Source organism: Globicephala melas, chromosome 10 (assembly GCF_963455315.2).
Source record: "Globicephala melas chromosome 10, mGloMel1.2, whole genome shotgun sequence".
NCBI lineage: Eukaryota > Metazoa > Chordata > Mammalia > Artiodactyla > Delphinidae > Globicephala > Globicephala melas.
Window position 1 is genome coordinate 17,592,488 of NC_083323.1, and position 16,267 is coordinate 17,608,754.

General features: G+C 42.7%; 1 protein-coding gene and 1 non-coding gene across 4 annotated transcripts in view; one reads left to right on the forward strand and one right to left on the reverse strand.

The window, feature by feature from the left end:
* The window catches only part of TXNRD1 (thioredoxin reductase 1), a 72,627-nt gene extending 63,699 nt beyond the window's left edge, over window positions 1-8,928 (reverse strand). The window contains exon 1 of one of the 3 annotated variants that reach the window (XM_030856206.3): window positions 8,732-8,928. The gene's annotated coding sequence lies outside the window, so the exon portion shown is untranslated. Of the gene's footprint in view, window positions 1-7,267; window positions 7,391-8,572; window positions 8,712-8,731 lie in introns of those variants that run through there. The other 2 variants (XM_030856207.3, XM_030856208.3) reach the window with 2 other exon arrangements.
* A 6,978-nt stretch (window positions 8,929-15,906) lies between these two features.
* On the forward strand, window positions 15,907-15,978 carry TRNAA-UGC (transfer RNA alanine (anticodon UGC)). The gene has a single exon. It is a non-coding gene; the product is annotated as a tRNA-Ala (tRNA).
* Window positions 15,979-16,267: the final 289 nt, after the last annotated feature.

The following is a 16,267-nucleotide window of genomic DNA, read 5'->3' on the forward strand; positions in this document are numbered from 1 at the left end:
ATCTGCCTCTAGAGTGCAAAGTTTAGATGTGGCTACAAAATAAAAATCTCAAACCTAATGATTTTCCCTGATCATTTGAAGAATGGGATTTCTGCACTTGTGAATCCTTAAGTTACTAAACGGTGATTTTCCAACCCGAGGTCCAATTACTAGTAATAATTATATAAATGCAGCTTAAAAAGAATGCACAGCAATACATAATTTGTTATACCAGTAAACTTCTCTGTGACTCTTAACAGAAGGCAAAAAGTGCAAGTACTTCAAAGAAATCACTGAAGTCTACCTTCTTCTTGTAGTAAGACTAGTTCAGGTCCCTTAACACACAACTTGCCTCCAAAATAATTTAGCTTCCCTCTTCCCCCTTTTTCTCTTTCAGGAGTTGCTGCTAAGGCTCCATAGGGCCTCCATTTCCTTTCTTCTTTTCTTCAGTTTTTTTCTCCAGTATTACTATTCAGTCCCTTTGCTAGGAGTTCAGATTCATTCATTCCAAGCATTCTTAAGCTCTTTCCCACAACCCCTAGTGTTCAACACAAACATGGTGGTGCGGATGAATGTTATAGGTTATAGGTCTCTCTATGGTCAAATTTTAAAAGTCACATAGGACCCACTATCTTTTCCAGTGGGGTTTTACTGCCTGATTAATCTACAACCAACAGATATTTAAGAGACTTCTGAGCCAAAGCCAAGAACCAGTCAGGTTTGAGTCCCGCACTCTAAAAGATATGCTTATCCTGCTGTTAGCTACCTCCTGACACTTTTCTGTTCCTCCTTTCACAGCAGTTTTTCTCCCCTCATCCTGCCAGGGTATTGATTTATTACTGAGCTGTGAAGAGATGTGGTGAAGGCCTAGCTTGATTTGCTGGAGTAGCTGGATGTTAGGTATATGTTCTCTTTCATCTGAATTTCCTTTTAGGTTATGTTTGTGTGTGTATATTTTTGCTTTGTTTGGCTTTTCAGTATTAAAGGTAAACCTTCCAATGATCAAGGCAGATATCTGTGTTTTTTAAACGAGTTTCTGAAAAGACCATGGACAGTGGAAGGAGGCAAACCTGGGTTCCAATCATGACCTATTAGCTATTAGCACTACCTTAGGTTGCTTAACGTGTCAGCCTCCAGTCTCCTCATTTGTAAGATGAGAATACTAGTACTCACATCATAAAGTTACTGTAAGTATTGAATGAATGAGAATTACGTGATAGATATGACAATATTTTCAACTATTGAACAGGTACTTAAATCTTCAGTTATCCCAAAGATAGCAAGTGATTAATAAACATTAAGACACTAAATAGGAAAAAAAAAAAGTGTATACAAACCAGTAGCTTCACTCCTGGGATGTTGTTTTAGGAACAGAAAAATATTTTAAAGGCTAAATATCCATAAAGAAGACAGAGAAGTATATCTCACTATAATAATACCAGTGAAAAGAAATTTGTCATATAAAATTTAAAAACCTACTAGGGCTTCAACTAATGGAACTGTGTATAGCACTTTGAAGGGTAAACCACTCTACTAGAAATTCTGAATCAGGGCCATGAAGAGTCCGAGATTATATGCAAAATTCCTTTCTTTTTTTTTTGGAAAATTTATTAAAATTAATCAGTGTGGGTTTATTTAAATTCTAATGTCAGTTAAATGGCATAGAATTTTTTTTTTTTTTTGGCTGTGCCACGTGGCATGTGGGATCTTAATTCCTTGACCAGGGATCGAACCTGTGCCCGCTGCAATGCAAGCCCAGAGTCCTAACCACTGGACTGCCGGGGAATTCCAGCACAATTCTTTATGTATATTTTTCTCATAAGTAGCTCCTTGGACTTCAGCAGATTCTTTGTAAACACCTGGTATCTAAAAGAGGCTTTGAATAACTGTTCTATTCAAATAAGAAGGCTTTGCTGTTAGTTGAAGTAAAAGATAAAATGACAGTCAAGCCCCACAAAATAGTTTGGACCTGCCACTGAAATACTTTAGAGTATATAAAACCTCCGCCCTTGCTCTGTGGTTGAAAGTCATATATTTAACTGACACTTCAGAAAACCAAGTGCTGGCTGATTTGCCAAGCCTGAAGAAGTAACATAAACAAGGGTGTGAGATGAGAATAGAGAACGCTTCCCCTTGTAAGAGCCATTACCAACTCTCCTGGGACACCTCAGAAGTCAGCAATGATCAGGAGCATCATTCTGATAGACTAAGGGTAGGAAAGCACTGGGTATTCGGCTTCTAAAGGAGGCAGCCTTGAAAAAGCTCAGCTCTGGAGCTCTGGGTTAAAATCAAAAGTAGTGCTTTCTTCGGAGTTTGAGTTTCCTCTTTTGTAAATGTCTTCTATCCGACGTCTTCTCTGTCATACAGAGCGGCCACGACTCTTTGTAAAAAATCATATACAAACATCTGTTGACAAAGGTATTTTAAAATATATACATTGCCCTACAGACTTGAGTTAGAGATAACAAAGACAGAGCCTAGCTCAACATCGAGAACACAGGGGCTCAGTAAACAGTAGCTAGATAGACATAATGTGACTTTCTTCTCAACTGACCTGACACAGCTACATAAACTGAAGATGGACAATGCCGCTATCATACAGCTCTTTTAAAAGTCTGAACTGCTTTATATGCTGCCTAGAACCTCTCCTGAACTATTATACTTAGGGCTTAATCGCTAACGGAGACAGTCCACTTTCACCAAATCAGACACCTTGTAGCTAAATCCCTCACTGAAGTCAGTCCTCTGGCCCTACCATCAACCATTCATTCCACAGGTATTTACTGAGTGCATACTAGGTGTTAAAATAACACATGGAAGATACAAAGATAAACCATTTTCATCCTAAAGGAGGATGTTAGCTACCTCCTGACACTTTTCTAAAGGAGGGTATAATTTAGCAGGCACAGAGGAATGCAGTTCCACTCAGCAAGCATGCTATACACAAACGCCAATTTGCCAGAGCTATGCTAGGAATACCAAGATTTGCATGGGCTCAGCCATGAATCATGAGCACACAATCACACCAGGGAGATCAGGCACGCATCCCAATAGCGATAACACAGAGCCAAGTGCCAGAAGTGTGAGAACACCAGAGTGAACTTTACAGACAGGCCTGCGCTCCATCCTGGCTCTGCTGCTTTATTAGCTGTGTCACCAGGGCATACTCCTTAAGTTCTGAGGGCCTCCATTTGCTCATCTGTAAAACTGGATCACACCACCTCCTTCACAGGACTACTCCTGGGAGGATTTCAGTCAACTAGGTACCACAGCATTTAGGGGCTATCACACAACAGACGTTCAATAAATGGTAGCTGCTATCATTGACAGACATTCATTTAAATTTCTGATGAGCTCTAAGGCAGATCTAGAATCCCAGGCACAAGGAATAAGTCTAACTCTTCACTTCTGATATTGGCAGGACTCCTCCTTTCCCAGGGACAGGGATTTGCGGGAGTGCTGCGGGAGCGGAGGAGGGAGAAACAGGCAAATCTGGCCTTGTACTCTGACACAGGTAGGCAGTTGGAAAAGTGGGTCTGAGCAGGAAGAAAAGTCGAGAAAGAAAATGAAGAACAGAACAAAGGAGGGAAATTTTAGGGACCACAGCTCCAACAGTATTCCCACGAGCTTCCAGTAGAGATAAATGGGGGCAGAGCACGAGATCACCAGAAAAGCAGGTTGGGGCCAGACCCTGGAGGACACAGAAAACCAAGTTAAGAAATATATACTCATTCTGGATGCAGATCTGGGGGCAGCAAAGAAGCAATCAGGAAGATGGTTCTGCAGCAGATGGACTGCAAGGACAGGGAGATCAAAAGTGGGCAGCCAGTTAGAGACCGTTTAGGTAGGAGGCAACAGTACCTGAAGTAGCCTGGGCAAAAAGTTAATAGAAGAAGTGGGCACCTGTGTGGGAAACCATCAGGCCCTGGTAAATGAACAGACAGGAAAGGTGAGAGGAAATCCAAAGCCTGGACCAGAAGAGTGACACCACTGTACAAGGACTGACAGACAGCAAAGAAGAGGCTTGTGCTGTCACCTGGTTAAAGGGGGAGAAGGCACTGGGTCTCACCATGCATTCACAGCTAGTAAAAATTTTACTGTATAATCAGCACCAAACAAATTCATTGTACTAACAATCCATGCCTCTTGTAAACACTGTTAGTCCTTACTCTTACCTTCTTAAATAAACCAGAGTCAAAGCAGTCCTTCAATTCTCCTTAGGCCTCAACCTTAACTAGGCCAAAAAGCACATACACTACTAATCTCCCCGGAAGGGATTATCTGAGAAGAGAATCAAGTTTTCTGCCCATTTTGGTAGAGTATTAAGAAAGAAAGGGAATGGCCAGAGTTATTAAGTTACCACTCATTTCCCGATGTCTATTCAGTGAGGAGTCTGGTTTCTGGTAACTTTTAGAAGTTAGGCTTGAAAGGAGACCTGCCTGTTTCAGTGCCTACCCCAGGCCCAGAACGTGGGGGGCTCCCAGCCTGACCACAACACCATCACCTCTGAGCTCCTCCCACACTGGCTCCATAATTCCCTTGGATGTTAATCATGCACCACTTTGTGTCCGTCTTGGAAGAAATTAAGTCCCATGTTGCAAGTTTTAGTCTTAATCTCCCAAGATTATTATCTCAAACTACTGAAGGCTTAACTATGTCTGGCACTTTGTATTCCAATAAGCACTCTCTCACTCACTTTGCTTTACCTCTCAATACCACCGACAGGCATTCATTTTATATGAGTGGTTTCAAAACTCTGGAATCCTGGAGACACTGATTTACATGTAAGAATGAGTCCCTGTAGGAAAATTTGCAAGCTTGCTCTTAAGAACTACAATGTTTATGAAAGCCGTATGTCTTTGTGCAACAGGAACTATATTCATAGTTCTTAGAATTTAGTAGCTAGCTAGTGCTAATTTCACATGTGGACACACAAGCCCTGACCACAGATAGCACAGTTCCCCATTTTTCTATTCAGGTAGGAAGTGTTACTTGCCTGTTGAGTTACTATTTGCCATCTTCTAACTAACACCTTTTAGGTATTAAATAGTAATCTTTTGTTTGGTTTTCCTCGATTCTAATTATTTAGCAACTAATCGTGACCAAACTACCTTATACATTAAAGTAAGTCTCAAATGTGATATTTATCATAAGAATTACCTGAGGAGGCTTGTTTAAAATAAATTTAAAGGCAGAACCTAGCCCCTTCCAGAGGGTTCAATGAACAAGATCTCGGGTAAAGCCCAAGCATGTGTGTTTAACAAGCACTCCAGGGGACTCTGTGCAGGTGGTCCATAGTCTACAGTTTTTTGAAAGGCACTAAAGCCTTCATCCTGTAGGTAGTCATCTAAATGTATCAGTTCCTTGGAGTAGGGCTGTACTCCCTGGTCTCCCATAGCACACTGTGAAAACAAGGTAGGTTTTGCTGCTGCTGCTATTTATTGAGGAGAAAGGAAGACAAAGGAAGAAACAATATTAAGAGGAGAAAAGAAAAGCACATGTTTTAACGAGCTCCCTCCCTCTCCATTATTTAGGTTGCAACTAAAGCAGGAAATCTTAAGCTTTTTTAAGGTGTGGACTTCAGGATTATAACACTAATTCTATAAGCACTCAACTCTCCACTAAATAAATGCCTTTCTCCACTCAAACCCAATGTTCCCTAAAGAATTTCAAGACCTACCATTTAGTTCCAAACGTGGGCAACAATTATCTAGAAATTCACAAACATTTCAAAGCAGTAGCCTTACCTTGTTGTGTCTTCTTCCATATCTTAGTACTCATTAAAAACCAAAAATATATCAAATGATACAAAGGAGAGTGGTAAGTTTACTTAAAAGAGATGTTCATTTTTTAAAATTTAATTATAACTTGGTGGTAGGCTTTTCATGCATGGCATCGCACCTCACTAAATGTCTGAAATTAACTATGATCATATAGAATTGAGAATATCAGATCTTACCAATAAAGTAGGTGCAAAGCTTATAAAAAAGTGATTTTACTTTTTACTCCCACTGGTGTTAAAACTAGGACCATATGTAGAATTTATATAAAGATCAAATGCCTATACAGCTTTTTAAGTACAAATTTATGACACAGGCAGAGAAAAGATCAGACAGGAAAGAATATTAACAGGACTTTGTCTCATTTTACTTGCAAACTAAAGGTCTTGAGTAACACAGTGTATTTTATACCAAGCTAAAAGCCTTAATCTCCATTAATTATTTTCCATTAGTTTACTATTTGTCTTTGAAGTCTATCTCCATTTCTTATATCCATTCTTCAAAAAGGTAATAAATAAGATTCTTTTAAAAGAAAAGGTAGTAAATAAAAATACAAATTGTTATAACCTTCCTAAACACACACACATCTAAATACATTGTTACATTTAACTGAGGCCTCAGGCTTACTTCTAAGAGGCAATGTTCAAGTATAAGATCCATTTCTTTTTTTTTTTTTTTTTAAGATCCATTTCTTAAACATTACATTGATACAGACAAGGAGGACAAAAAAAATCAGCAAAAGTTAAAGCTATACCAAGGTGATAGGATTCTAAGGCTTTCTAACCTGGTCATCCACGTTGCATATCTCCCCCAAATGTGCACCCAACCTCCCAGCATCTTGCCTTTATGGCAGGTCATGACCCATCCAGCCTCCCAGCATCTTGCCTGTATGGCAGGCCATGACCCATCCACCCCTCAGTGGATGGTCCTAAGGGAGGACGCCACCACACTCACCACCACCCAAAGGAAAGATTTATTTCTCTTCTTTCCCTCTACCCAGTTGTTAACTCTGGGCTAGAAAAGAGATACCTGAAGGGAAATGAACTTACTCTAGGAGCTTGCTGGTTGCTCTCCCCTGAGCCTGGGGTTTCTGGGTTTCCCTCCCTGAGAATTAAAGAGGAAGACGATAGGGACGGACAAAGATAAAGCATTTCTTGACCCACTTTTCTCAGTACTTCTCTAAACGACTCACTTTCAGCAGTTTACATTGCTGCTAAAAAGTTTTGTTATTTGGATTTACTGGGAAGGAAAGAAAAAGGACACTTTAAAAAACCTATTTAAAAGAAGAAAATAGGCCGTCTGCCCTTCCACGCTTCCCACTTTTGAAATGTGTGTCTCATCCACGTCGATTAACACGTGAGCTGGCCCCCACGTTTCTTTGTCGTTTTCTAAGGATGTGCTCCGGTTGGAGGTTCGCTCACAATCACCCTGGCTTTGAGACCACGGCCGGATCGATGAGCTCGTTTGCAGTTCAGGCGGCAAAAGAGACGTTAAGTTCCCCTACCTACCTTCAGGGTTGGACCATGGCCGCCTAGCTTTCTCCGTTTCACAAACACAACGGGTATGTCGGTTTTCAAGGTCAGTTCGCAGAGCGCTCCCTCGAGGCCCCGCCCGTTCTCTGGGGCGCAAAAGCAGAGCGGATCCGGTCAGTCTTTCCGCCCGGGGCCGTGGCGGGAAGTGCGCGGCGGGGGCGGGGCTTCCGCGTCCCAAACTGCACTCGCCCGGGCGACAGCCCAGGCCCCAGCCCCGGCCCTGACCTTGACTAAGGCCGGCCACCAGCTCGGGTCCCGGACCGGCGCACCTACACGCGGGCTGGAAACATGGCCTCGAGGCCAACTAACACCTCCCAACTTAATCTTCCTTTGAACTCTGCATCGTATACACAGAATGCCAAAAAACCAACTTCCAAAGTTTCTCTGAAATTTGAAACCTCGAGGCAAAATTAAGAACACTGCCCACTTGGGGTGCTTTTATTAGAGAACCTTGAAATAATACAGCAACACCCTAAATGACATGCTTGGTGCAAATGGTCCAATTTTACAAACGGGCGAACTCAGGTAAAGAATGAGTCAGTGAGAATTAAAAATAGACTCTAGTTATACTGACATCAGGTCCATTCATGAGACAAAAACCACACCAGCCCCCAAGTATAGCTGTTTGACAATAACAATAATAATAGCAGCTAACGATTCTGTAGTGCTTTGCATATGTTAATACTTAATCTTCATAACTACCCTGTTGAAGTAGGTCCAATCAGGTCCATTTCACCAATAGGGAAACTGAGGCACAGAAAAGCTTCCCTACCCAAATTCAAGCAGCTAGTCAACAGCAGAGCCAGGATTCAAACCAGGCAGTGCAGTGTAGCCTTTAACCCCTACCCTGTACTGCCTGATACAGTGAGATAAGCGCCGGTTCCTCTTAGTTGTCTCCTTTAACAGCCTAGGGAAAGTCACAGGAGTCTAAGCCTTGGTCTCCCCACTTGAACACACGAAGACACACGTGATTTGCCAATCTCTCACAATTTCTGAGGATTCAGTGGTGTGAAAATTCCTCGAAAGGCATCCTTTAATCGTTATACTCGCTTAATGCTGACAAGGCTCTGTCAATCTATTCATCATATTATCACCTACATTTCAAGACTCGTGCATTAAGAAATGATACAGAAACTATTTTCTCCGATATTCTGCAAACCGTCTCTATAAAGAAGAGCTGGAGACAGGAAACCACCAGCCGACAGGGGGCCGGTCTCACCTACCAACACGCCAAGCTTTCACCGACCCGGGCGAAACAATGAACACCGCCAAGAAGCTCACCCGACTTAAGAGAAGCCTCGGCCCTACTCAGACACGCATTCAAACGTCTCCCCTTCCCCGGCATCCACAAGGCACCCGGCAGGAGGATGCTCTCGGCCCAGAGTGTTCACAGCCCAGGGGCTTGGGGCTTCCTCCGTTTTCAGTAAACCCGAAGCTTACACGAACAGGAGTCCTTGGGCACCAGGCGCTCCTTCAGACGTCCCAGCACCTGCTGCTCCGGTGCAATGCGGGACTGAAGCAAACTGAGGAGGAAAGGCTGCGGGTTCCCAGTAGCTCCGAGAAGCCGCGCCCTCCTCTGAATGGGCGGGCAAACCGCCAGAGTCAGAATGACAAAGCAAAAACCCACTCTTCGTGCAGCACTGGCAACTAGGCTGATGCGCTTAGCAAAGTGGGATCTCCTAATTGGGTGACAGCATATCCTCTTCCTGCTCACAGCGCGCCCAACCCAAGAAAGGAGCAAAAACAATTTAAGAAATATTTGGAACCGGAACCAAGAGTGTGCCTTAATTGAACAAAACTGGACTATGCCCTCGGGCAGTGACTCCCGAACTTTGCTACTGATTGTAATCATGCGAGGATCTTCAAAAACGCTGCCGCCTGGCTCCCACCCGCAGACATTCTGATGTAATTGGTATTGCTTGCGACCTGGCCATCTGAGGTTTTTAAAACTCCCTGGATGATTTTAGTGAACAGCAGTTTGCGACCTACTGCCCTAAAGTAATGGATTAGTCAGTCTGGTGATTCCCTAAAGGAAGCGATTAGGCTTTAAAAAAAAAAAAAACTTCTAGTCCATCCTGACTAATTCTGAAAAGAAGTGACAAATTTTCACCAACACATAACTTCGCTTTATAGTACTTCCTCCTTATCCCACTCAGATTTCGGTTCGTCATGTTGTTGAAGGAAAACTGCGTATATTTAACTCCAGCCATGCCCGGCACCTGCAGCCAGCTACCCGAGTGAGCCACACTCCCTCATACTTCCCTGCTCTTACTCATATTCTTACTCAGCACCTTGTGCTAGCAGGTAGCTATGAATATTTGATGAAGAAATAAATAAATGAATGTCTTTCCCACTTCTTTGTCTGGATACTGCCAGACTGAAACACGCTCAGGTTGCTGGTTTCTAAAGGCTCCGTGAAGCCACAATTTGCTCCTTTTGAGTCCCCTCCCAGGTGCAAGGCAGAGGCTTGTTGCAGCCTCTCAGTTTCAGAACGCGTTCACACACACACACACACACACACACACTCACACACACTCTACACATTGTGAGGGAGGGAAAAAACCCTCTGCAGACACAATGGGACCCAGAGAGGACTTTGATCAAACAGGCCTTGCTGAGTGCCCCTAGTCTACCACACCTAGTTCATGGTATACTTTAGTTTTCTATGGTGATAGTTGTTCTTCCTGAATAGGCCCTTTAGGCGGTTAAGGGCAGAAGGTAGAAAGTTCTTCCTGAGGTTTTGTTTCTTAAAAATAATCAGCCCCAAATCATCCTCAAACCAAAGAGACACATTTGGGGGTGGAAAGTTTTGTTCCCCTACAAGGTGCTAAACTGACACTCTGGTGGTTATTTATGTGAGTGCCTAACCTGATGCTGGGGTCCTTAGAAGAGAAGATGGGTCTAGCACATAGGTGTTCAGGAAACAAGATGACTTAGGAAGCAAAGAATGAAAAAATGTGAAGGAAAGACAGCTGGGATTAAGGCAGAGAACTTACCATTTACTCCCAGCTGCTGTGCCAAGCTTTGTACTAACCAGTTTACATGCCTTCTTTCATTTAACCTACACAAAACAACCCATGAGTTGGCGTCATAACTCCACATTCTTAAACATCTATAGAAGCTACAGTTTATTGCAAAAGCATGTCTTAGGATACAGAGGGACTTTAAAATCATTTACCTTAATGTGCTAAAAGCAAGTGATAAGGGTTGACTTCTAAGAGCCTTCTGGGACAGACAGGTCCGAGTTACCATAGTTAACATTTTCTAATGGCATTCCAGAAAAGGCTAGATAAGGCATTTTAACTTTAAACTGTTCTTAAGTGAGCAGATTATAGCACAAATCCCAAGAGCAGCTCCATGTAGTTATTTTTTAAGTTAAAAAAAAAATCACCATTAAAAAAAGCTTCACTTTCCTTTCAAACCCAGATGCCTTACCCTTGTCAGGAAATAGAACGCCTTAGTTCTATTTAGTTGCTGGTCAATGGAAGAAGAGCCGCTCGCTGGCACTCACACCCCCCTCCCCCATTTCTCATCATGCAGCATTTGTTCTAGTGGTACATCTTGCATCTCTTGACTGGGTTCATGTTATTCCTCCTGCCTAAAATTATCTTACCTCCCTAAGGGCCTACTCCCTCAAAGCTCATCTGAAATGTCATCTCCTGTGGGAGGGCTTGCCTGATTTCTACCCTGTGTTTATCGCTCCTTCCCTCTTCTGTGTCCCCAAACACCTAAAAATAATTACAAATCATCTAAAGCCAAGAGAGTTTTGAGAAGGCAAAACCTTGCTTGATTTATCATGCCCTCCCAGAACCTGTTATATATTGTAAGTATGCAGAAAATGCTGGAAAAGACCCTCTGTTCCTGAGCTGTCATCTAAGGACACTATTAACAGGTCTATGAAGGTGTTCAATCAAGGGTCCTCTTGCACTAAACTACCATTCCTCAATAAGTCTTTCTCATACATACACACTGAGCTAGAACCACCTTCCTGACACCCAGATCTCTGCGCAATCCTCCAGTAGTTCTCTAGGAACCTCTAAATAAAATCCAAACTCCTCAATTGTACTGAGTTGGCAACGGCCACCCTTGTTAAACCTAGATGTCCACATATTCTGTACCCTACTTAACCAGAAAACATTGCTGGAGAAAACACAGAAATTAAAAGTAATTTCACTTTAGGGCTTCCCCGGTGGTGCAGTGGTGAAGAATCTGCCTGCCAATGAAGGGGACACAGGTTCAAGCCCTGGTCCAGGAAGATCCCACATGCTGCAGAGCGACTTAAGCCCGTGCACCACAACTACTGAGCCTGTGCTCTAGAATCTGCAAGCCACAACTACTGAAGCCTGCGCCCCTAGAGTCTGTGCTCCTCAGCAAGAGAAGCCACCGCAAGGAGAAGCCTGCACGCCGCAAAGAAGAGTAGCCCCCGCTCGCCGAAACTAGAGAAAGCCCACGCACAGCAACGAAGACCAAACATAGCCAAAAATAAAAATAAATTAAATAAATAAATTTAAAAAAAAAAAGAAACAGCCAACGCAAGAGGGACACTCTGACTCTCCTTTCTGTCTCACTGAAAATAGGAAATAAGTCACTCATGTGCACTCCTTGCATCTAGAGGTAGAAGGACACCCTTAACACAAAAGATAGGGAATTTGGGGCCAGGAAGCCTATATAAACAAACTCATTACTTCTTTAATATACTACCCCAAGCCCAAACTCTGCTGATAATCGTCACTAGTTGGGCACCCAAAACCTAAGTTTCTTTGTCCTGTCAATTCCTCACAAATGTATTGTTTCTTTGTCTAAAAAAGTATAAAAGCTGCCTGCTTTGGCCACTTCTTGGGTACCATTTCTATGGGATCTCCGTGTGCATGAATTAAAATTTGTTTCTCTTTCTCCTGTTAATGTCTTGTGTCAATTTTATTATTGGTCCAGATATAAGAACTCAAGACAGGTAGACTGGGAAATTTCCCCCTCGCCAACACTCACCACCCAGTTCTACAAGGGTTAAGTCGGAACCCAATTCAGTTGCCCACCAACCTGAGAGGAATTCAGGATGGAAACAGGATGAAGCACTCCGTGCTTTAGATAAACAGGCCCTTAAATAGCCAGATGCGTATCTCAGGAAGAATTTTAATGACCCCAGATTCTTGCATCTTCTCATATTTAGCTAAGCACTTAAACTTGAGATATCTGTTCTTTGTGATTAGCAGTAATCTTTTACCAAGACGTATGCTTGACAGTGTGTATTTCCTAGCCAAAAAAAAAAAAAAAAAATCATATATAAACGGGTCTCTCCCCTACTTCTTCGGAGCAACTCCTCAGAGTTAACTGAGTGCTGTCTCTGGGCTATAGTCCTCAATAAGACCCTGAATAAAACTTAAACTCACAACTTCTATGTTGTGTGTTTTTCTTTAAGTCGACAACACCTACACCTTGCCATTGCCTCATGACCTGCTTTCTACTTTAAGAAAAGAGAATCAACCAGACAGAACTCCCACCTATTTCCCTTTTTTTTTTTTTCCGGCTGTGCCATATGGCATGCAGGATCTTAGTTCCCCCACCAGGGACAAACCCGTGCCCCCTGTATTGGGATCAAGGAGTCTTAATCACTGGACTGTCCAGGAAAGTCCCAAAGTCCCACCAACTTCCATCTCAACCACCAAGCTGCCATATTCCCCGCCTTCGCTCTTGATTTAATGAAGGCCAGCCTCTCCACTTGTGTGCGCATTTTCATCTTTTCTTGACTTCTCAACCTTCGATAACTTCACTCCTCCCATTAGCCTCCCTCTCTGGCATCATCAGTTTCTTGTTCTCTACCTGATCATTCCCATCATCATACAAGCACACTGTAATGTTCCCATTTTTTAAAGTCTCCCAAGATCCCATATGCCCAATTCCAGTAGTTACCACCCAACATCATTTCTCCCCTCACAGGGCGAAAAAAAAATTTTTTTGGAAAGGATTCTTTGTACCCTGAGAATAAAGTAGGGTAGGGAGGTCAGGAAAGATCTAAGTATATGGCACTCGAGCAGAGACCGGAGTGAGATGAAGGAGCAAGACTTAAGAGGGGAAATCTTTCTAAGCAGAGGAAACAGGAAACAGCTCCCTAAGCTGGGAGCCTGCCCAATTTGTCCACAGATCTGCAAGGGAACCAATGTGTCTACAGCTCAGTGAGTGAGGAAGAAAGTGGTAGGTAGTGAGGTCAGAGGAGTAGCCAGGGGTCAGATCCCAAAGGCCATAGTCAGAAATTTGGATCTCATTCTTAATGTGATAAGAAGCCAAAGTGTCACAAGAGAGGAGAGGGAAATGATCTAGTTTGTATCCTTAAAGGATTGCTCTGCTGTGTGGAGGAGAGACTAAGGTAGGGACTCAGCGTGGAGGAACACAGACCAGTCAAGAAGTTACCGTGGTGGTCCAAGCTGAGATGATGAAGGTTTGGATTAGTGAGTTGAGAACATATATCTGAAGATAAACCTAATTAGTTTTACAGATGGATGGAACGAGGGGTGTAAAAGAAAGAAAAGAATCAATGACTCCAGGGTTTTGGCCTTGGCAACTGGGTAGATGGGAGCACTCCCTGATGAAAGGGGGGATACTCAGGGAGGAGGAGAAAAGATGGGAATGGGAGAGATGGAAAGCAATAGTTTGGGACAAATGCATAGTATGGTTTGAGAAACCTACTGTTATCCAAATGGAGATTTTGAGTAGGTAGCTGGTATGCAAATCTGGAATTCAGGGGAGAAGTCAGGGCTAGAAATAAAAATTGTTAGTCAAACAATAAACAATAAAAATTGTTAGTCAAATATAAAAGGTATTTAATGACATGGATATTGCATTGTAGATAATGTTGGGGTTTTCCAGAGAAACTGAGAGAGAGAGAGAGAGAGAGAGAGAGAGATTTTTTTTCTTTCTTTCTTTTTTTTTTCTGGCTGCGCAGCATGCAGAACTTCCCCAACCAGGGATAGAACCCATGCCGTCCCTGCATTGGAAGCACGGAGTCTTAGCCGCTGGACCACCAGGGAAGTTTGAAAGATTTATTTTGAGAGAATGACTCACAGCATTTGGTGGCTGGCAAGTCTGAAACCTACAGAACAGGTCAGCAAGCTGGAAATTCCAGCAGTCTTAATGTGGCAGTCTCGAGTCTGAAGGCAGTCTGGAGGCACAATTCTTTCCTCTGCAGGAGACCTCAATCTTTTCTCTTAAGGCCTTCAACTGATTGCAGGAAGCTCACTCACATTATGGAGAGTAATCTGCTTTACTCAAAAGTCTATTGATTTCAGTGTTAATCACATTAAAAAATACCTTCACAACTACATGTAGACTGGTGTCTGACCAAACAACTGGGTACCATAAAATCAGCCATCACATCATGCGACTAGATGAAATTACCTAGTAAGTTAATGCATTTAGAGAAATGAAGACAGTCCAGGACTGAGCCCTGGCAAAGTGCAAAGGAGAAGGGTCCAGCAAAGGAGGCTGAGAAGGGAGGTAGGAGGAAAACCAAGAGAATGTGCTAAATCAAAAGCCAAGGAAGACGTGCTCCGAAAAGGAGGAAGATCAATTATATCAGGTGCTGCTGAGAAAACCTGCAAGATAAGGACTGAATCATGGAAGTTATTGCTGACTTTACTGAAAATGATTGGGGGAAAGAAAGCCTAAGTACAAGCGGTTCAACAAGAAACAGAGGGCTTCCCTGGTGGCGCAGCGGTTGAGAGTCCGCCTGCCGATGCAGGGGACACGGGTTTGTGCCCCGGTCTGGGAAGATACCACATGCCGCGGAGCGGCTGGGCCCGTGAGCCACGGCCGCTGAGCCTGCGCATCCAGAGCCTGTGCTCCGCAATGGGAAAGGCCACAACAGTGAGAGGCCCGCGTACCGGTAAAAAAAAAACAAGAAGAAACAGAAAAAAGGGACAAGGAGATAGTATAGCCAACTCTTCCAAGGAGTTTTGCTATAAAAGCAGAAAACAATGGGATTTTGTCTAAGAAGGAAGTTATTATAGCATGTTTCAATGCTGAAGAATTAATCTAGTAGAGGAAATTTGGTGATTTCCAAAGAGGAAAGGAGCAAGATGAGATCTGTAAATTACAGAGGCAAAGTACTTTGACTATATACATCTATTATGCAGCAGACTTAAGTCAAATCTAGGTTCCATCACTGATTAGACAGTCAAATTACTAAGCCTCTCAGCTTTCTCATCCTCTTTCTACAAGGTCCTCTGTGGTCCTTCTACCTCTTTATCTCACCCAAACCTTCCCTCCGTCTCTATGCCCCAGCCATTAGCCTTTTTTCAATCCCTTTAATTAATCTAACCACAGGCTTTGCTAACTCCCAATCACTCAACACGTCTTAGTTCAAACATGTCTCAGTCACATAAGCCAAATCCCCCTATGAAATGCTCTTGTGTTACCATGTATTCTTTCTGATTAGTACTTACCACAATTGCAGTTATATTTTTAAGTATGCTTATTTGATCAATGTCAGCCTCCCCCTCTAGAACAGCTTAGTTCAACAGAACTTTCCATGATGATGCAAATATTCTATATTAGCATTGTCCAACCCAATAGCCTCTAACCACATGTAGTTATTGAGCAAATAAAACATAACTAGAGCATATGGGGATGTAGCTCAGTGGTAGAGCGCATGCTTTGCATGTATGAGGTCCTGGGTTCAATCCCCAGCATCTCCATCTGATTTCTCCTTGTTTAATCCTTGGAAAATATGGCTAGTGCAAGTGCTGATCTGAGTTTTAAACTTTATTTATATTTAATTAATTTAAATGTAAATAGCTACATGTGGGCAGGGATCAGGATTATTTATGTTCACCACAGTGTTCCCAGCACTTAATATAGTGCCCACACTTAGTAATTGCTCAAAAAATGTTTGTCGAAAGATTCGATCTGTACAGTGGGGATATTACTAGTTAACTTGTAGATTTCATATTTTTCTAAGAGGAAAGGAAAAAGAGTCTTTACATA